The sequence below is a fragment of the Prunus mume genome, linkage group LG5, assembly GCF_029339155.1.
Source record: "Prunus mume cultivar Tortuosa linkage group LG5, ASM2933915v1, whole genome shotgun sequence".
In the NCBI taxonomy this organism is placed as follows: domain Eukaryota; kingdom Viridiplantae; phylum Streptophyta; class Magnoliopsida; order Rosales; family Rosaceae; genus Prunus; species Prunus mume.
In genome coordinates this window covers 21,361,573-21,384,952 of record NC_142702.1, presented here as the reverse complement: position 1 = coordinate 21,384,952, position 23,380 = coordinate 21,361,573, and the positions used below count along the sequence as shown (strand labels likewise).

Genomic DNA, 23,380 nt, shown 5'->3' with positions numbered 1-23,380 from the left:
TTGGACTTAAGCTTAAATCTCCAAAATTTGAAAAACAAAGCGAACAAAATCAGTTAGGCTTACAAGTCGACCCAAGATCATAGTGTCATGGTTCAAACGAATAGACATCACATTGACACTAAAGTCTATTATGCATAAACCAAATGCACATATTACATATAAGTTTTCCATGAAACATTCCCTCAGTTTCAAGCATAAATAAGTCCATTTCCTTCATGGTATTTTTTTTACCTCTTAGAAGCTATTTTTGCTCCTTCAACAGTTGGCCCCTTCGGGTTAATTTCCTGAGGAGCAACAGCTCCACATGCTGTTTGAGATAGCCATTCTTGCAGTTTAGTAGCTTTTGCTAAATTTGAGACTAAAATAAAATCCTTCAATTTATCAGCCATTTGAGTGCACGAGTCCCATTCTCATACTATAACCAACCAAAGCATGCAAAAAGTCAGATCACCCCACTTCTTTAGGGAAAAATGCAAAGGTCTATAATGCAAAGAACATAACAAAACTCTTCTTTATTTTATCATAGACTAATATGAAAACTGACAAACCCATAATGGCCGATAAAAAAAAAGCAGGGATGCACAAGATAATTGACATCTTGCTTCAAGTTTGGCAAGAGCAACTTCCAACTTCAAAGAAAGCCTTGCAGATTAGACAAGAAAAAAGAAATAAAAGGAAATAACCCTTGCAGATTAGACAAGAAAAAACATGATAGTACATATGTTGTTTATACCGAAATGAACAACCTATGAGAATCGGACACGTGGATAAGATTGGGTCCATGGTAGCCTTCGGCACCTTGCTTCGGCACCCAGCCTACCGATCCAACGAGTAGGGCAACCTCCTCCTCTAGGACGCGTGGCAGGCCCTGTCGATGTCACAATCCCATCGAAATTCTACATCTTGCACACCTCCCAAGGTTTATAAAAAGCACAATTCCCCAAAATGGAGGTAATCAGAACTTACGGCATACTGCCTATTGATCTGTCAGTTTAAGCTTACCTAATCCGTACTTACTCAAGCATCGAAGAGCCTTCGGCCGGTACCACACGGTGCCTAAGGTCTAACGGCGTTGTTCTTTACGAGATCTCACGCCCTCGAGGACACAGGTATACGAGCGAACATAACTAAGTTGCGTGGAAAGTGTTGAACATTTTCGTCAATGATTTGGCGCCGTCGTGAGCGATACAAATCAACCCATATATCTCCGAACACAGGGACCGCCGGGTACCAATGTTCCTATCGGAAGAAGGGTTAGGTTCGGTAGACCAAGCGGGGCTAGCCCGTGCGCCTCTGAGCACTCCATTTAGCAACTCACCCGTTGTGCAACTCACCCGCAGTTTGAGTTCTTTGGAGCAAATCACTTCCCTTGGAAAAGACATGGCAAGCTCAAGAGCACAACAATCTTCTCTCGTCCAAAGTAAAAGGCGAAACCGGTATTGCTCAATCGGTGACACATGCAAACTATTCAAACCACTCAATCATCCCGTCTCTGGACTCCTAGTCGTGAGGAAGGTAAGAAGGGGGGCAAAGGCGCGCCCGTGCCTTCAAAAATTGGTGGTTACGGCACCGAGACCACCACACATACCAAGAAGTTTATACCATTTATCGTCATCGTATAAGCGATATGGAGCCGAAGCGGTCTCGATCGGGGTCAATGCCCGACTACGGGATTGCGATTGAAGGTCTTGGGACAAATCACCCATTCGGAAGGTTCGAGTTGGGGGAAGTAGAATCGGCGACGAATATGTCTTACAAAGCGGCGAACTCCACCTGATTCTGTAACTCCCACAATATTCTTGAGGCAAAATCTTCAAAGTCAGTATCGGCCTTACGAGGACTATGGTTGGAGGAGATTTGAGCAGAGACTATTCGTTTACTCTTCGGAGGATTGAAAATGGAAGGTGACGGGACCGGTCCCAGCCCGATTGGGAAAGCTTCGGCGAGACCCTTTACGAGCGCATCAAGAGGTCGAGCGGGACAGGAGGTGCAGCCGCTGCGTACCGTTCTGGGGTAGAAGACCCGCGAAAGAGTAAGCGACAAGCGCAATGCATTTGTTCAATCCTCCCTTATTGATCTTTGCGTTGAATTGGTTCTCGTCTTGAAGAGAATGGTAGACTCATTTGGCCGAAGCAAATTTTTCTCAATCACTTCATGATCCGGGACGGTCAAATGCATACTCTGTATTGCTTGATCATGAATACTTGGGAGTGTCGGCAGATGATAGGCGACCTATAGCGCCTTCAAAGTGGCCTTGATCCTCACCACGGTACCTAGTAACGCGGCAAGCTGCGCACCTATAATGAGCTGATGAAACAGCGGACAATTCATGCAAAGTGAGATATTTCAACTCCAAGGCGGGCCTTGGTTTGGCGGGAGGCGACATCGAAAAACTACCCGGGCAAGGATCACCATCGCCTAGGAGAACTAATAGAATCCTCGCGGGCATAAAGGAAGGATGAGTGATAATCGGCAAGGTAGCTCAAAAGAAAGGCGAGGAAATACGGATGCAAGGACCACCGTGCGCCTAGAGATCTTGGCGGCGCTCGAAGTCTTCACTCTGTTGAATACCACTTATGGTGTCCTAATGAGCGAGCAGAGATAATACCAAGCCAAATCACAGCCTAATCGGCGGGACAATCGGAATCTTGGCAAATTATCTTTGAGTACCATCGACATAAAAGCCATCTTTCTTGAAGCTGCATAAGTTTAGGAAGATGCGTGAGGCAGCTTGATTAGGAGGAAAGCTGGATAAGTACATTGCCAGGACCATCGCAATGGGTTCGAATGCGAATCGGCAGATCAACATGATCGGCACCATGTGCGGAGGCCTCTGCGGGACCCTCCTACCTGTCGGTAAGCAATACGTGCGGGCTGCACACCACCTCAAATCCTCTACATAGAGTCAGCACGCTACAAGGGTACAAAAGGTTGGTTGGGAGCCTATCACGTTGATGAGGAAGAGGAAGAATGGATCATTTTCCCCACGATGACGGAGTGATCATTCGGTGAAATTACAGGCTACGGCGTGAAGTAGTCTTGATCGACAATGGAAGCTCGGTAAATGTAATATTGCGATGCTCAGCGAATAGGAATAGCGAATGAGCCATCAGCGCATTCGGGGAGAACCGGCTAGCTCACGGGTTCAGTGGCATTTCACCACTAACCACAACTCATCGTTGATTTTTTCAACATCGATGGCTCATTCTTATTACTTTTTCAAATTCAAAAAAAAAAAAAAAAATGAAAAGGTAGTCTTATTCCAAACCCCAATCAATTGTAAATCCCTTCTCTCACAAATAGCATCTTGCTAAGCTTCTCACAGGATGCGGTCGATCGTGGCGTGTCCAGTCTACCCATCACCTTGGCGTTGCCCCTCGGAAAACAATGATATCTGACGGTTTCTCATTGTTGTTGCCCGCCGACGCCAGCGTCATCGTGGGACGCGAAGACATCACTCCACGGATCAGCGCGCTTGTCCCCATGTTGCTAATGAAGTTCCCAACCCGGCAACACTAAGCGCTATCAGGAGACGACTCGGTGCGGACATGCAATGAAATGGCCTGAAATCGGTAGCCTCAAACCTCAATGGGTGATGTGCATGCGAGGTGCAGAGCGGTGGCGGACCATAGATGACAGGGATGAAACCCCATAGCTTGATGCTAATTCAGGAGTACAGAAGCGGTGGTGTGAGCGAGGAACATCCCGTCGATGTGTAAGGTGCACACTACCTCCCCACCTCGACGCAGTTCATTGACTACGGTGAAGGCGCCATGCGGGAGGTCTTTGCACTGGTGAGGTACCGGTCATCAACGATATCGCCGCAAGTGAGGCTATTCTCGCCGTATCGAAGTGCCCTCACCCACAGAGCAGGACTCGTCCTTTGGGAGATCCATAGTAGGCGTGTGGTGGCGACCCTCGGTCCGATCGGCGACACACAAGGCTTTGACGTGATATGTGGCTGGCGACCATGCATCACGGTGCGAATGCATTAGTGAAGTCGACAAATGCCAATAGTTGGTGTGTGCCTCCACATCCTGTCGAGACCACCAACACGATCGTAAACCCATGACCGCCCAATGGGAATTTGGACTTGATAGTGCGATGCCGCCAAAGGCAAGGGCGAGTCAAGTATGCTGTCAAGTATGCGCAGTGGCGCCGTGGGATTACTCTAAATGGGTGGAGGCGAACCTCTAGTGACTATTGCGGCAGCCAGAATGGAAGACTTCATACTGACGAACGAACATTTGTTGTTGATATCCCATGCAATCATCACCGATGCGCGGCGGCCAGGTTTGATTCAAGTCTTCAGCAATTCTTACGCACGCCTCAAAGATCACCCGTCGAATGGCCAAGCGCAACAAGATCATGAAGAAGTAGAGTGGCAGCTTGACAAAGGAGGCTTGGCGAGCCCGAACATTATGGGCTATCGGACATCCTACGAGCGAACGCCAACGCCGGGAAACCCCTCTCTCCGCCTTGATTAGAGGCGAGTCCCCACAGAGAGATCGGCGAGCCCTCTCTGAACGGAAACCTTTGCCCCAAAGGTGAATGAGGAGGCACTTGCATTGAGCCTCGACTGAGACGCCGAGTGCAAGCCAACCTTGGAATGAAGCATACAAGCGGCCAAATCGTCTCTCGGTATTATGACTCGAGATTGGATCCCACTCTTTCCAAATCAGGGACTGGGTTATGTGAAAAGCCTCCTCGACAACTAAGAACCCATGAAGAACCTCGAACCTTCACGGGAGGGACCTTACGAGATCATTGGCATCCTATGATCGAACCTATCGGCTTCGAGACTCCAATCGGCAAGACCATCGTTCATCGTTGGAACGTCGAACATTTGAAGTACTGCATTTCAAGTAGATCCTAGCCTCTACGACGGGTTGTAATTGTAAACGAACTCCGAATGTATCTTTGCCTTCGGCAATATTTTTTGAAAAAGCCTTCGACTTATATATTCGCAACCTTCGGTGTGCTTATTTATTTCGTTAATTAAAAGGATACGGTAGAGACCATCGGTCATAGTATACTACTCTTATAAGCATTGTTATTAGCCCTCGGCAATTAAGGTGCTAAGTTCAAATTCTCCTGGCAGTTAAAGGTTTACTTCGGACGGTAAATGTTGATTAGCCTTCGACAATTAAAACATTTAAATCCAGTGCCTTACCGATTAAAGGATCACTTGGGAGTTTGTTCTTTTACTAGCCTTGGCGGCATAATCCATTGTTTAGCCCTCGGCAAATATAATGATTGGTTTCTAAGTCCTTTATTTTCCTTCGGTAATTAAAGATGTCCAGAAGATTTACGATTAAAAGTGATTTGCCTTCAGCAATTAAAACCTCTTACTGAATGAAGGTTCTTTTACTAGCCTTCGGTAGTTATCCTACTATTTATCCCTCGGTAAGTAAAATGATCAGCACTTATGTCTACCGATAGTGGTATCACTTTGTTATTGGACAATTATTTGGAAAAGTCAAAATTAAATTAAAAAGGTGCCCTCGACGCCAATGTGTTTGGAAGAGCTGCCTTATAGCACGATACAAAAACAAAAAATGAAAAGAAAGAGACAGCTTCTGACGTTCAAACAAATCGTAGCCTCTTGTGATCTCTACGCGGGCGGCTTCATCATTAGCTCCTTTGGCGTGGCGGGAGAGCCCTCGGCACGACACGACTTCTTCTAGGTTATCATCCCATTCGTAATCTTCTATCATTTCTTGTGTGCCTTACGGAAGGGAGGAGGATCGCGATAAAGTTGAGTTGGCCGCTTACGGCGAGGTTGTACCGCGAACCTATAAGCGAGTCAATCTCGCGACCTGGTGTCGGGCCGAGGATGTCGTCAACCGTGGCGTCCTTCTTTTGGATGCGATCTGCGGTTATGCGCGGGCATGCCCGCGGTCTACATGCGTCGAGATGATGATGAGGTTCGGTAGAGGATGGTTAAATGTTGCGCCTGTTTGCATTCGACTCTAATCAAATGGTGTGGTCGAGAGAGGAGCCGATCTCGGTCGGTTCACGGCCAGCCAAGGCCGCGTAGGTAGTAGAGTGGGTGGCGGTTTTAGGCGGTTCTCGGCCGTTACTTGAGAGCGACGATCGATGATGGGGTGAATGAGACGATCAACAAAGATGGTGCTCCTGCCTTGAAAATCAAGGGTCGTATGATATATTGATGAATGGATTTTCCTTACAATCTACCACTACTCCTAGGAAAGCAAATAAAGGTATTGAAAGTGCATTATAGGAAAATATAATTTGCTTCGTGGGAGGCTTTTGGTTTGGTGTTTAAACCCTTTGAATGTAGTCCTGAGCTTAGTATTTATAGGAGGAGTCCTGGAGGGACAATCGAGGCTGAAAAGACCTGCGTGGTGGAGCCTGATCGGGGCAAGTGGGTAGTCAAATCGGCATTTGGAATCGTGAAGCATGGTGGTTTAAGATCGTGTAGCATGGTGGTGTGACTCCCATAAATCCCGTAAATCTAAACATTGATCATTGCCGGCCAGCTGGTCGGGGCGCGCATTCAATGCCACAGGCACCGGTGGTTGGTGATCTAACCTCAAGTCGTGAAAAATTACTTGTGTGAGAATGTACTGCGCCTACCAACCACCTGATTCCCATCACCAAATCACGACTTGATCACTTCCCTTCTTCTTGTGCATTAAATGCTTCTTGCGACGACTAGTGGGTTTGCTGCGAAAGTCAGAGGCATTACTTCATTAAATGGGGCATGGGACTCGAGGCCACGTGGCGATTTAACCACGCTCTCTTGGCCGACCTGTCTTTACGCCTACGCTTGCTTGGCTTACTTCGCTTCTCGCTCCTCTCAATATACCAGCCGAGAGGCCGAGAGATTTCTGCCTTGCAGCTTTCTTTTGTTTTTAGGAAGGCGTAATGCTTAACGCAAGCGATAGGCGCCAGGACCGAGAGAAGTCCCTTCAATCGGTTTATGATCGTGATTTATTAGGCACAAACACCCACTTCCTTGTCCAGCAGGATAGAGAACTCGGTCGATGAACGGAAGCTCTGATCGCCTCACAGACAGCGGCCTCGATCTCTATCGCCTTAGCCTGCTCGAACTCCTCCGGCACCACCGCACCGCCTCTTTGGCCACCTCAAAGGCATCCTTGGCCGCCATCAACGCTGCCTCGAGCCACTATCATCTCCTCGGTTTAGCCTCCAGCTTTTACATGCCGTTCGGCCCGCATGTCTTTGAGGAGGTGAGCGTGGTCTTGATAGCCTTACTTGCGTCAACAACTTTCGCACAACCATCTTCATAAGCCTTCTTGGCACGCTCGGCAGCGGTGATTACTCATGCATGCACACCACATGTCCATAGACAAAGTAAAAATCGGCGATTAGTACCGAAGGACAGTTAAAGGTAAGCGAGAGATAATACAAGACTTATCGAGGCTCTCACGAAGGCGGAGCGCACCTCCGAAGAATTCTTCGGGAGTTCCTCAATCTTCGACAATTCCATCCGCGAGCCGTGGATCATGTGGTTTGCAAATTGAATGTCCTTGATGGGCGAGCAATCGCGGCAGATTGGTGAGGCCTATCCTCGTCCTCGACGGTGAATACGCCCTTGGTGCCTCCGCTGTCGATCGCGCGCGTGGCGTCGACTCGAGTCAATAAGGCATCGACAGGCACCACTAGGCATCCTCGGGAGCCTGCGTTTGCCTCGGTGTCGGTAAGGCATCGACAACACTACTAGGCACGGATCCGGCGTTGAGCTGCCGGAGACGATCGGCGAGGGTTTGGTCCTCGATCGACTTACCGATGGCACTGAGGCGGCCAGTGCCAATTCTTCTTCTTCCCTTGTAGGCCCAGCATGAGACGTCTTCTCGAGGACTTGTTCATCCTCTTAGCCTCGTTAGATCTTCTGGCGTTTGTCACTACACAAAGCGGTGATCGGTAAAGCATCAACGTGACGTATCTAAACACTAAGAAAGCAAAGTACACTTACTCTCGGTAGGGCTGACGAGCTAGGCTTTGATCAAGTTTGCGTGAAGAGGAATTGGGGTACACCTTCTCAACGGCAGGGACCTTCAACCTCACAGTCAATCTGCCGAATCTCTGATCGAGTTGGGCTCGGTTGCTTCAATTTGCCTGCACAAGAAACAAAACGGTTGAGATCTCATAAGAAAGGTACGACAATTGACCTACCAAACGACATGTCAACCTACGGTTATTTGGAAGGTGGTGGGAATGTAGGCGAGCGACGTGTCCACGGCGACTCGGTCGCGAAATAAGCACCGTCGTTTCCTCCACGACTTCGAGAGATCGGGCGGCACTAACAAAATGGCCTCGCTCGAAGCCTTCTCGCGGTTGGCACGAACCCAAGGTCGGTACTCTTAGACTTAGTGATGCAGAGGTAGGAGAACTGCTCATAGGAAGGTTCTCCTTCTCGCCATGCCAGCGATGACCACCCCATCAACGCAACCGAAGTTAGGGTTGTATTGACCAGGCGCATAGCGATATGCGCCAATATTCTCTGCGCCGGTTGTAGCGGCAATCTGAACTCCTTGGAGAAGCACGTCGGTGAAGAAGACGACTTTCTTTGTCCTTCCGACTGAGGATTCGGTAGGAATCAGATTCTCATCCTGAACTGGAATACAATACTCGGCGCGATATTTAGCTATCTCTCGCTCGGTAATCTTGTTGGGCTCCAAATAATCTACGCCAAGAGGTTCTCTTTTGGCACGCCTATCGGCACCCTAGGGTTGTTTGGGAAAACTACGAGACCCTAGGGCGGGAAGAGGGCTCGGTGTTTGCCTCCCCAAGGCGGATGTGGAGGCGCCAGAGTGACTACCATCAAGTCCTCCGACACCCGAGAGTCCTCCATCGGAACTCGTGATGCTGATCCCCGCCGACATAGCTACCGTCATAATAGACCACGGCCAACTGCACCGGTTGTTTAGTCATCGACCTCTTCCCGATACCGTGGATAGGAACGGAGCTTGGGCCTTCGAGTATCTCTACATCGGTATCTTCTCTGCCCCGGCGCCGAGGCCTAAGGCCTCGTTATCCGAATCAAACAAACCGTCCGATGACTCTTCATTGAACGCATTGGGCTCTCTCTCGGAAAATGACTCGCTATCAGACATCTACAAAACAGAGAAAGGGAAACTAAGGGCCATGCAGAAGACTAGCCTACCGATTCCTACATCACTACCTATGGCAACTAGACTACCGAACGGAACCCTATGGTCACTCTAGTTCATGCCAAGGAAGGACGTGCCACAAACAACTATTAATTAAGAGAATTAAATGAGGGTGCCGAATGGTACCTTAACTCAAGCTGTGAAGGAAGGATGGCGAATGCCCGATTGCCTTGGCCGGAAATTGCCTCATTGCGTTTGCTATGCGGAAATCGCCTCAGCATGAGCTCTCGCTTCTCTCACAAATGTAAAGTGAACTTCTTCCCGTAGTCACCCCTATTTATAAGGCGAGGGTTCGCAATGGTACGCCTCGAAAAACCAAACGGCGCGTGTCGCGCTCCTCATGAGTAGACACGCTACGCGTCGATCACTCTGTGGATGCCCGGCGACATGCGGGCATGAAGACGCAGCGCTTATCGGTCCCATCATTCCTCGCAGGCGACCTTCGACTTCCCAAACGTTAGCTCCCAAATGAAAGCGCACGAAGGGGTCAATCTCGAGCCCCTCCCTCGGCTAAATTACCGAATGGTAGGACATCAATTTGCCAAAAGAGTATCAAGTCCCTTCCGAGAACTCTCGAAAAGAACTTGGGGGACTCCTGTTTATACCGAAATGAACAGCCTATGAGAATCGGACACGTGGATAAGATTGGGTCCATGATAGCCTTCGGCACCTTGCTTCGGCACCTAACCTACCGATCCAACGAGTAGGGCAACCTTCTCCTCTAGGACTCGTGGCAGGTCCACAATCGATGTCCACAGTCCCACATCGAAATTCTACATAGCTTGCACACCTCCCAAGGTTTATAAAAGAAGCACAATTCCCCAAAATGGAGGTAATTAGAACTTACAGCATACTGCCTATTGATCTATTAGTTTAAGCTTACCTAATCCGTACTTACTCAAGCATCGGAGAGCCTTCGGCCGGTACCACACCTGTGCCTAAGGTCCTAGGCATACCGAAGGCGAAGACATAACTAAGTTGTGCGGGAAAGTGCCAAACCATTTTTCTGCGTCAACATATGTTCATGAGAATAACCTTTTGGGGATCTGCATACTAGCTTTTGTGCATTGAAGTTGGGCTTTCACAGAAGTCGAGTTTTATTCCTTTTTGATTTCACAACCATGTATAAAGAACATATAAAAAAAGGGCTTCAAATAAGTAATGCAACTGGATAGAACTAACTAAACACAAAAGCTAATTATCTCTCTAGAGGAATGCATTACCTTTGAGTTCATTGTTTCCAACAGTTGTACAAGATAGTCAAATTTTTATTCCATGCTTTTCTCCCATGAGGATGACCCGTGCATTTTATGAGCAGGCTGCTCATCTTCACTTTCACCTTCGCTATCGGTTATAAGTTCAATCACATGCTCCATATTCTGATTTTCAATAGGCACAATACGATCTCGGATACGTAAAGATCGCCTAACAACAGCACCAGAGCACTTTGGCCTTTTCCTATATGTTTTGGTACCTTGTTCTTCAATTGGAATTATCATCTTCCCCTTGGCCTTTTCCTAAATGTGTTTTGGTACCATGATCAATAATTAGTAAAATGAACTAAAATATGTTGAATTTCAGCCAATCAATGTTCAATCTATTTCACTGTCTACTCCAAATAATAGAAGCCACCTTTATTGAAGGTAACAACATTTCTGATCAAAGCAAAAGCAAACAATAAATGCAACTGCAAATGTATCAAATTTTAAAGCCACAAAATCACACCACATACATGGATGCAGAAGCAGAAGCTTCACAACCATCAGTGATTTATATACACAGATTGCTAAGTTCCTGTTTGTGTCTAATAAATCACGGTCATGAACTGATTGAAGGGACTTCCCTTCGGCCACGGCACCTACCGTTTCGTCAAGCATTTCGCCTTCCTAGGAACAAAAGAGAAGCGCAAGGCAGAATCCTCTCGGCCTCGCGACCGCAGATATCGGGCCAAGGCCGAAGGTCGTAAAGACACGGCTTAAAAAAGGCTGTGGTTGAATCACCACGTGGCCTCAGGGCCCCACGCTCCATTTAATGAAATAATGCCTCTAACTTCGCAGCAAGCCCACTAGTCACAAGAAGCATTTAATGCACAAGGGAAGTGATTGAAGTCAGGATTTGGTATTGGAAATCAGGGTGGTTAGGCGCGACATTCTACTTAAGTAATCTTACGACTTAAGGTCAAATCACCAACCACCAGACGGGGCATTAAATGCGTTCCCACGGCCAGGCGAGAACCCACGATCGGGCGGTGGCCGAGATTTACCGAGATTTATGGGGGTCACACCACCATGCTTCTCAACCCCAAACCGCCATGCTTCACGATCCCAAATGCTGATTTGACTACCCACTTGCCCCGGTCGGCTCCACCGCGCACGTCTTGTCAGCCTCGAATGTCCCTCCAGGACTCCTATAAATACTAAGCTCAGGACTACATTCAAAGGGTTCAAACACCAAACCAAAAGCCTACCACAGAGCAAATTATATTTTCCTGTAATGCACTTTCAATACCTTTATTTGTTTTCTTAGGAGTAGTGGTAGATTGTAAGGAAAATACATTCATCAATATATCATACGACCCTTGATTTTCAAGGCGCCGGAGCACCATCTCTGTTATCGCCTCACTCACCCCATATATCATACGACCGTCGCTCTCGAGCAACGCGCCGGAGCACCGCCTAAAACCCGCCACCAACACCACCACTAAACGGCCTTGTAGCTCGGGCCGTGAACACGGCCGAGATCAGTTCCTCTCTCGCCACGATCGCTTGATTAAGTCGAATGCACAACAGCGCAACATTTAAACCATCTTCCACCCGAACCTCATCATCATCTCGACGCTTACGGTAGACCGTGCTTTGGCACACCCGCACAACCGCACGCATTCAAAGAAGGACGCGTCACGTGTTGACGCGCATTAACCCTCGCCCGAGCACCAGGCCGTAAGATTCGACAAACAGTTCCTTGACAATGCATCAGCCAAAGAGCACCAAATTGCATTTACAATTGCAAATATAAAAAAATTAGTCCAAAAAAGATTGCAAATATAAAAAATTACTCCAATAATAAATAAATAAAACCATATAATGCTACCCAAAATGAACATCACTGATGCTTGGAGAACTAAACATGGCATTTCACAAAGACATGTGAAGTAGAACAACTAAGCCATATCAACAAAATAATCAAGACAACTTTAAAAATAACAAAGGATGCAAAACAAAAATGTAGCATGGGTTTAAACACAAAAACAAAAATAAAGAGTTGGTGAAATTTTTTTTATAATTTTTTTGTATAAAGAGGAATTTACCATGCGAGCCGTTCTTTTGTTCCTTGAATCAGCTCTCCTACCCATCTTTCTCCCTCTTTTTCATAGACAGACTAAGTCCCTTTTTTTTCGTCCAGACAGAGAGAGTAAGTCTGTGTTTGGTGTGGAATGGTTGAGGCAGTAAATATTACTTTATACGTGGCAGTATAAGATTTGTCCTCGATGCTCTAAGTTGCCACATCAAATTGTCTTCGAAAGGTCAAAATGGGTATACGGTGTAATAAAAGCCCTTTTACTTTTCTGATCTCACTAGGCAATAGTTTAGTTTTTAGGGCTAACATCATTTTGCCCCCTCAAGGTTTGGGGTCATTCTTGAAATGGGCTACGGGGTTTTAATTTTGTCAATTTACCCCTCAACGTTTTAAAATTCGACCAATTTACACTTTTCGTCAGTTTGACCGTTTGGTCTTCTGTTAAGTGATGATGTGGAAAATGTGGGGCCCACTTTTTAGTTTAGGTGTAATTAAATATTAAGAAATAATATTTAAAAATTAAAAATTTTGACCAACAAAAAAAAACCTATGTCCTTTTTCTTTCTCTTCTCTCAATTCTGAATTTGGCAGCCCCTTCCTTTTCCCCATCAGTTCGTCTTTTTTTCTCCTCTCTTTTTCTTAGCAACCCCATCCTCCATACCCAAGCAGAGTGTAAACCCAGAGAGGCAAAAAGAAGCAAGAAGCGAGTGGGTAGACGTATCTTTATCTGAGGAGTGAATAACGATCTGGTTGTTCTGATGATTATCAATGGCTTTCGTGAGAATCTGAGGCCTTGAGTTTGGCCTTACTCACCCTCACACCATCTTGCCCACCCACCTCTCTCACCAAAACCTTCTCAGCACACCCACCATTCTCTCCCTCTACACCACTAACTCCAAGCCCAGCCACCCTTTTCTCCTCTCTCCTCTTCTGATTTGTCTTTCTAAGAGCATCTCCAACCGATGTGTCAAAAGTGCCACATAGACATCTAACGGCTAGAAATAACATCTCACATCACTCCAACCGATGTGTCAAAGCTGATGTGGAATGAAGGCTGGAGGTTGAGATGTTATTTTTGACATCCCAAAAGCAAGATGTCAAATGAATATTTTATTATTTTTAAAAGATAGTTGGCTATTACTTTCATTTATTATTTTCCTTTTTTTTTTTTTTTCTTCTTTATCTTTAATGATTTGACTGTTATAATAATTATTTATTTGACATATCGGGTGAAGTGTAAAACTATGTAAATGTCAAATTGCCACATCAGCCATCAAATTTAAATTTGATGTTTGGTATTTGACATCTCCCTTGGAGATGCTCTAATCCAACCAAAACAACACAAAAACAAATTCACAAACCCAAGAACAAAATCTAGCAGCAATAGAAGAAGAAGAAGATGAATGGACTTTCCTGAAACAAAAGCAAAACCAAAAATCAACACTCGTGCATTCAAAAATTGACCATGAAATGAAATTGAGTCATCATCACCATCACTCAACCCTCTTCTTAACCATGAAATTTGAGATTGAGTTGCCGCGGAGTGTTCCAACCGACCAGCCTTTCTTACATGAATTGCCATCTGGGTCTACCCCAGATCAGCCCCAATCCCCTTCGCCACTATCAAACGCCACCGTTCTGACCCCATTGGCATTACAGCTTCTAAAGAAATTGTCACTCTCGGCATGCTCTCTACCCTTGCCTTCTTACTCTATCGCCACCGAATCAAGCACCCATCTAAGTTTGAGAAACTTGTCAATGGCGAAAGACCCGGTTCCCAGAGATTTGCAAACGACTCGACTTGAGAATCCCATCCTCGAGCTTCCTTTACACTGGCACAATCGAGCCCAGCCATACATCAACAACCAGCAGCGAAGCCGTGAGAATGGATGATTGTGAGAAGGGCGAGGAAGATTTTGAAGGCTGAGAATAGGGTGTGGCGGCTGGGTTTTATGTGTTGTGTTAGGCAAATGGTGTGAGGGTGGATACGAAGGATGAGGCTGCCAAAGGGAGGGAGTAGGAATTGATGGGGAAGGAGGAGAGGTTGCTAGGTTCTGATTAGGGCTGGCAATGGGTCGGGTCGTGTCGTGTCGGGATATTAAACGTGTCAAGAATGCTCAACCCAAACCCAACTTATTTAATAAACGTGTCGTGTCGGGTTCGAGTCGTCTTTTATCGTGTGGGTTTCGAGTCGTGTAACGGGTTAATAAATAATAACATGCATGTCGCATAAAGTCACAACTAAAAAAATTTAAATAAAAAAAACGGAGAGAGGAGAGAAAATATAAGGAAAAAGAAAAAAAAGGATAGAGAGAGGAGAGAGAGAGAAGGAAAAGAAAAAAATAGAGAGAGAGAGAGAGAGAGAGAGATAAAAATAAAAAAGAGAGGAGAGAAAACTAAAGATAAGTAAAAAAAGAGAGGAGAAAAGAGAGAAGGAAAAGAAATTAAAAAAGAGAGAGGAGAAGATAGACGGAAAAGAAAGAAAAACAAATGAAGAAAAAGAAACATTATAAATATCAAAAGGCATAGTATATAATCACAAAGTTGTATCTAGCATGGTGGATAAGGTGTTGGAGTGTAATGAGGATGGTGGGGGTTTGAAACCCCATATGTGTGTTTTGAAGTCTCTATATTTCTTTATATTTTTTCGCGGGTTGGCGTGTCTTACACGGGTTGACACGACCCGTTTAATAAACGGGTTACACATGTGTTTTAACGGGTTGACGGGTTGACCCGAAACTCACCCGTTTAATAAACGGGTCAAAACGGGTTGACCCGAAAATTACCCAATTATTAATCGTGCGGGTTCGAGTCGTGTTTTTTCCGTGCAAGTTTCGAGTCGTGTAACAAGTCGTGTAGGAAATTGCCACCCTAGTTCTGATGAAGTGAGGCAGGAGAGAAAGAAAAAAGATCTAGGGTTTTTTATTTATTTTTAATATCTGTCAAAAAATTTAATTTTTCAAATATTATTTCTTAGTATTTAATTACACCTAAGCTAAAATAGTGGACCCTATGTTTGCCACGTCATCACTTAACAGGAGACCAAATTGTCAAACTGACGGAACATGTAAATTGGTTGAATTTTAAAACGTTAGAGCATAAATTGATAAAATTAAAACCCTGTAGCCCAATTCAAGATTGACCCCAAACCTTGATGGGGTAAAATGATGTTAGCCCTAGTTTTTACTTTCCTGATCTCTGGGTAAGTCTTCGGGTTCATTTGTTCCATTTGGGCTTCATGGGCTTTTTCTTTTTGGGCTTAATGTTAGTAATTTTACCAATTATGTGGGAAAACTTTATAGGCGCACCCAAATGTTTTCTTTAGAGACCCAACAATTTTTTTCTTCCGACTTTAAATTCCAACTCTCTTTATAATATTTTTTTAGAAAGGTAAAACTGAATAAAATAAAATAAAATAACTTATTGGACCTTTGTTCAAAAGGGATATGAGTGTGATAGAAGTCAGTAGTTTAGATCATCCATAATGGGCTATACTCTTTTTTATGAAACAAAATCCCAAGTATAGCCGCCCGGCTATACTATATACAAATTAAAAAAAGGACCCGTCTAGCGCCTAGCGCCCACGTGTCAAAAACAGTATAGTGTTTGTATTCACTAATATATGAAAAATACGTGAATTTTTTACTTGTATTATTCAACTTTTTGTAAAGAAAACATGAAGAAGAATTAATACATAAGTACATATATAATAATTATAAAAGAACGTGATTTTACTGTATATTTGAGAAGAGTATGCCAAAAAAATTAATATTTTCGAAAATATATAAGTACACCGCACTTACAATATGATACGTGAATCTACTAACTATGCTAGTTGTTTGTTTACCTTTTTTAGTTTCTTATCAAATCATATTTGAATCATAATGAAATTCATCAACTAGAGAGACCTCTTAATCGATCCAATTTATTGACTTCACTTATGAATTTAGGTGAATTGAATATATTTGGTACCAACAAATAATTTCAATATCCATTCATAACTTTTCACTTTCTTCCAAATCCATACATTTGAAATCAAAGATTCAAAATTGACTTGCATGTGCACTCTCTGAATGAAAACACATCATATACTCAATATAGGGTTCACATATCCCCATACTCTTGCCTTAAATGTATATTTGATGGAAACCAAGTAATTGAGAAGTCCAGCTAGCTAGCTGTGTGTTGGTGTCAGCCAAGATTCATTTTCTTCTTTTGTACATTGCTTGGTAAAATTGATTTGCTCAAAAATGGAGAAGGAAATTGAGATCAACATCAACCACAACCAGCATGAGATTCTTTTACCACTCATCACCTCATGAATGCTTTCATCATGTTAAAATATCTCATCTATGGTCTAACTTTTGGAGAAAGAAATTTTAAAATATATAGCTGCCTCTGCCTTCACAAAGCATATATGAACTTTGATCATACATAGCTGCCTCTGCTTTCACGAAGTATATATGAACTTTGATCATACATAGCTGCCTCTCTCTCTCTCTCTCTCTTTCTCTCTCTCACTAAATTCTTCTAACACACTGACTCTTGGGTACTTGTTTGTTTTATATAATTTGGACGTCTTTTAGGCATTTTGCCCCAGCAAATCTTGTTGAGAAAGAAAAGTAAGGTCGGTAAATTCAGGCAACAGCTGTGTACAGATGTAGTTTATCAAATTTTAATATTTCACGAACATCCTTTTTACAAAATATATGCAAATGCTAGACCAGCATCATGTAACAGACAAGAACTACTGTAAAAGCATCTTAACACAAAAAATGCAGGGCTGCTTGCTCATGAAAGGAGCACCTAAACTAGGCCGTACTATTTAGAACCTAATGCATGTTCATAACATAAGTGCTGGTTTTGCAGCTCTACATAAAGAATTTTCTTAGGATCACAGGATGGTAATTGAAATGGTACAAATAGTAGTAATTACACGTACATACAAATCAAAAAGTGTAAAATCTCTCATTTGCTAATTATCTAGACAGGACATATGCCTCCAACTCCATTTTCAATCCCAATAACACACTCATCTCCTGGTTGAATGTTGTTTGCCTTGCTGAAAGCTTCCCAAGCGCTTGCCAATGTTTTGAAGTAATTTCCTTTCAATGTAGAGGACTGGCCACAATCTCATTACTGGGTCTCGAAGGTAAACTACCCTCCTATCCGTTTTACGCCTTCCTCTATAGGTCATGGGTATTGGCAACCTCAGTGGCAACTCCTGCAAACGTATCCAAGGGAGGCAAAGCAAGTTAAGCAAAACCAAAAGAATACTCGGTATTCAGTCAACAACGATAACACAGGGAAGGTGAATACAGGGTTAGGTCCCCAATCAAAAAGAGCAAATGATCTGTCTAGTTCATAAATCAAAGACAGGGTTCTCCATCAATACCAAATTTTCTATTTTTACTCCCAAATAGTAACAAAACACGCACGTACACACGCACAAACAGTTAAGACTTTCAAGTATTCTGCATATAATGTTAATCAAGTCTTCGCTTTCATGTTTCGATATTGATTTTTCTTTATAACCATAGTTCCCATATATTGATTGAAAAATAAAACTTCAGCAACCAATTGGTTGAATTTTACAAGGTTATGTCAAACTAGTAGAATAGAGATATGTAAGCACTTCTTGTATTAAAAAAAAGTGATAATATCCTCAAAATTTTCCTGATTTTTGTCTTTTAAACTATGACCAGTATCAGATATTTTTTATCCAATGTTTTCTTTTAGCACATTCATTCTAAACTTCCATATAGCTTCTCCTGCATTTTTCAGATCCTCAATAATTCAGTTAACGTCGATATTTAATACCATAGGGATTACTATACAAACATACAATTATCAGATGCGCCCTTCTGCACATGTATTGATGCAGAATGCATATTATTAGTTTTCCTTATTCTACTTGGATTAGTTTTCCTATTATTAGTTCTCCTAACTCTTAAAGGTTCCTTCTTGGTAAAGGATTTCTTATTAGCTAATTTGCTTTCCTATTTCTTAAAGATTCCTTCTTGTTAAAGGATCTCTTATTAGTTCATTTGCTTTCCTATTTCTTAAAGATTACTTTTCCTTGTCCTAGGCTAAAAAGGGTTTTGTCTCTATAAATAGAGCTGTTTGTAATCTTTTAAGGTAGACTTGATTAATGATAAACTTCCTTACTTTAAACTCTCTAATTCCTTCCCTTTCCCTTCGTCTCTTCGATCTCTAATTCTTCTCTTCGATCCCTTATTTCTTCCCTGCTCTCTTGCTCCAGTGTTTACTCTAAACCTAAAGGCTATTTACTCTAAACCCACGGGCTGTTCTACATCAATTGGTAATCAGAGCCTTCCCTCACTTTCGTTTGCGTTTTCTCTCTACCATGGCACCCCAAACCGTGGCCAGCCTTGCAGAACAATTTCATGCGTTCCGAGACAAAGTTTCTGACGATATCGCTGGCATGGACACCCAACTCTCCAAACTCAGCGTTGACTTCAAAGACGAGTTGGTCCAGGCTCACACACATCGCGCTGACCTCAAAGACGAGTTGGTACAGGCTCACACACATCGTGCGCAGACGGACCTTGCCATCACCAAACTCCAAGACTCCGTTCAGTTGCTTATCAATCACTTTCGGGCTGGACGTGCTGACCCTTCTACCTCCGCGGTGCTCTCAAGTTCATCTACGCCAACACCAACGAGTGGCCTTCTGCCCAATCCACCGGTGGATCAAAAACTCAAAGCTGTGCCATACGGCATGTCGCATGGCTCACCTGGGCTCTCGCTTGATGCGCCCAAGGCTCAATTGGAGCCCCTCTTTTCTTCTGGGTCTCTGCCACCGCCCCATTATACCCAACATACAACGGGCCCTCCTCCCGTGACTACTCAGGCTCATACCATGCCACCCGTTCCACATGATCAAGCCACTCATCGCCATTTTGACAACGATGTCATCCGCCACATCACGCCTACCGCTCCTACTTTTGATGGTCGTGGGGATCCTACGATGTTTCTTGATTGGGTTCAAGCCATGGAAGATTACTTTGCCTGGTCCGACTTGACAGATGCTCATAAACTTCGCATTGGTAAGATGACGCTACAAGGAGCCACTAGACAATATTGGAATTCTGTGGAAGCAAAACTCTACCAATTTGGACAGCCACCTGTGACTCTCTGGGACGAGATGAAATTAAAGCTTCGCGAACAATATCTTCCCACCTTTTATCGCCATCAATTATATGACCAATTATGGACCCTTTCACAAGGAAGTTTGACCGTTACTGAATTCCATGCTCGTTTTGTCGAACACCAGATACGTGCGGGGATTCGTGAGGAACCCGACATCACTGTGTCTCGCTTTATCCATGGTCTTCGTGATGATATCAAACGTGAAGTTCGGCGGTTCCGTCCGCATACTTTGGAAGATGCATATTGCCACGCATTGGAAGCTGAAACCTTTTTGCGTCCACAACGTAGATACAGGGCATCTTGGGCACTCTTCCACTCCTACTCCAAACCGTAGTACTCCTAGCTCTAAATATGGCGTCTCCGGCCCACCTGCTCCTCGATACCCGCAAAAAAGACCACCCATCCACGGCTGCTCACATTGAATGTTATCGTTGCCATGCTAAGGGCCACATCGCCTCTCGTTGTCCCCACAGAACTTTAACCCTTGGCTCCCTCAATGAGGACTCTTGTGAGGACGAATATGTGGAGCCCCTTGAACCTGTTTATGACCCAGAACTTGACAATTGTTATGAGGAGGAGGCGTTTCACCAACTGAGTGTTATGCGTTGTATTTATTCAGCACCTACATCTCCACCTCCTGATTCATGGAAGCGCACAAGTATCTTTCAAACTTATGTCCCTTGCGGTAACAGTAGATGCCAACTAGTTATTGATGGGGGAAGTACGTTGAATGTTATTTCTAAAACTGATGTCGATCGCCTTCAACCGGTGAGCCACACCCCATCCTTTTCATGTTGGCTGGGTAGATAAAACCAGGTTACCTGTTACCGAAAGATGTCTTGTTCCTCTCCAATTGGGTACTTGTCATGAGCAACTTTATTGTGATATCCTACCCATGAGTGTTGCACATGTGCTACTAGGCCGGCCTTGGCTTTATGACCACCATGTGAAAAGTTGCGGCAGGGAGAACACCTATACTTTTCAACATGAGGGAAAGAACATAACACTAAAGCCTTCCAATCCGGCCATCAAACCAACTAAAGATGTTCAACCAACACTGTCACCTAAAGAGAAGGCTTATAAGCATCGGTTGAGTATTTTATCACCTGTAGACTTTGCCCATGAACTGCAAGACACTGGCGTGGTCTTTGCTCTCTTGCTTAAACCGGCATCTGATTGCACCCCCACTCCACTTGTCGAACCCATACAACAAATCCTCACTGAATTCTCGATGTCATACCTGATGACTTACGGATGACTTACCGCCAGCAAGAGAGATTCAGCATGCCATTGACCTTGTTCCTGGTTCGCAAATTCCTAATCTTCCCCATTATCGTATGAATCCACCTGAACGAGCAGAATTGAATCGACAAATTCAGGGATTGCTGGCTAAGGGCTTCATTCGTCATAGTTTAAGTCCTTGTGCTGTTCCAGTTCTCCTTACCCCTAAAAAGATGGCTCCTGGCGAATGTGTGTGGATAGTCGCGCCGTAAATAAAATTACAGTTAAGTATCGTTTCCCCATACCGCGACTTGAGGATATGTTGGATGATTTGGCTGGTTCCCAATGGTTTTCTAAGATAGATCTTCGCAGTGGCTACCATCAGATCCGCATTCGGGAAGGAGATGAGTGGAAAACCGCGTTTAAAACCCCTGATGGCTTATATGAGTGGCTTGTTATGCTCTTTGGCATGTCCAATGCACCTAGCACGTTCATGAGGGTGATGACTCATGTGTTACGACCTTATATTGGTAAATTTCTGGTAGTTTATTTCGATGACATACTTATATACAGCCACTCTCATGAGGAACATCTTCAACATCTTAGGACGATATTCCTTACTTTACGAAAGGAAAAACTTTATGCCAACTTAAAAAAATGTTCGTTTCTTCAACCACAAGTTTTATTCTTGGGGTTCAATATTTCTGCTGCTGGGGTTAGCACAGATCCTCGCCAAGGTGGAGGCTATTACTGGTTGGCCAACACCCACGACTCTGACAGAGGCACGCAGTTTTCATGGTCTTGCCTCTTTTTATCGATGTTTTATTCCAGGGTTCAGTACTATTATGGCACCAATAACTGATTGTATGAAACAAGGTGCTTTTCTTTGGACCTCTGCGGCTGCCAAGGCCTTTACAATTTTGAAGCAGAAGATGACTCAAGCACCTGTTCTTCGACATCCTGATTTGACTAAAGTCTTTGAAGTCGCATGTGACGCTTCCGGAGTTGGGATTGGTGGTGTGCTTAGCCAAGAAGGACATCCCATAGCATACTTTAGTGAGAAACTTAATGAAGCAAAGCAGCGTTATTCTACTTATGATAAGGAGTTTTATGCTGTGGTACAAGCACTTCGGTATTGGCAATATTACCTACTGCCGAACGAATTTGTGTTGTATTCAGATCATCAAGCTTTGAAATATCTGCACTCTCAACGCACCATTAGCAGTCGACATGTTAAGTGGTCCGAATATCTCCAGATCTTTACATTTGTTTTACGACACCGTCCAGGCATTGACAATAAGGCAGCCGATGCCCTTAGTCGCATGGCTAGTATTTTGCACACAATGACAGTTCAGGTAACCGGGTTTGATCGTATTAAGACTGAGTATTCGTCTTGTCCAGATTTTGGGATTATTTTTCATGAAGTTTCCAATGGTAACCGTCGTGAATATGTGGACTTTATTATGAGGGATGGGTTCCTATTTCGAGGAACACAATTATGTATTCCCCGTACATCTCTTCGTGAATTCCTTGTTTGGGAACTACATGGTGGCGGCCTCGCAGGACATTTTGGCAAAGACAAGACTATTGCCTTGGTGGAAGATCGTTTCTATTGGCCGTCGTTAAAACGTGATGTTGCTCATCTCATTTCCCAATGTCGTACATGCCAGCTAGCTAAAGCTCGCAAACGTAACACAGGTTTATATACCCCTTTGCCGATACCTCATGCCCCATGGAAGGATCTTAGTATGGATTTCGTGCTTGGCTTACCTAAGACTAGTCGTGGCTATGACTCTATTTTTGTCGTAGTTGATCGTTTCTCCAAAATGGCACATTTTCTGCCTTGTGCTAAAAATACTGATGCTTCTTATGTGGCCAAGTTATTCTTTAAGGAAGTAGTCCGTTTGCATGGGCTCCTCGTCTCCATTGTTTCTGATCGCGACGTCAAATTTGTTAGTTATTTTTGGAAGACTTTGTGGAAGCTCTTCGGTACTACTTTGAAGTTTTCTTCTGCTTTCCATCCCCAAACAGATGGTCAAACTGAGGTAGTTAATCGCAGTCTTGGTGATTTACTCCGCTGTTTAGTTGGGGATAAACCTGGTAATTGGGATCTTTTATTGCCTGTGGCTGAGTTTGCTTATAACAACTCGTTAATCGAAGTACCGGTAAGAGTCCTTTTGAGGTTGTTCATGGGTTTTCTCCCCGATCACCTGTTGATTTAGTTGCTCTTCCTGTGGCTGCCCGCGCATCAGATTCTGCTACGTCATTTGCTGAACATATTAGGCAACTACATGATGATGTCCGTAGGCAGATATCCATGCACACCGACACTTATAAACTAGCAGCCAATGTTCATCGTCGTCAACAAGAGTTTCAGGAAGGGGATTTTGTTATGGTGCGTATTTGTCCTGAGCGTTTTCCTAAGCAATCTTTTAAGAAGCTTCATGCTCGTTCGATGGGTCCTTATCGTATCATTAGAAAGCTTGGCTCCAATGCTTACTTGCTTGAGTTGCCTGCAGATATGCATA

General features: G+C 44.2%; 1 pseudogene; it reads left to right on the top strand.

Moving 5' to 3' along the window:
- Window positions 1-18,617: 18,617 nt before the first annotated feature.
- LOC148917315 (uncharacterized) lies at window positions 18,618-22,289 on the top strand (annotated as a pseudogene).
- The last annotated feature ends 1,091 nt before the right edge of the window (window positions 22,290-23,380 follow it).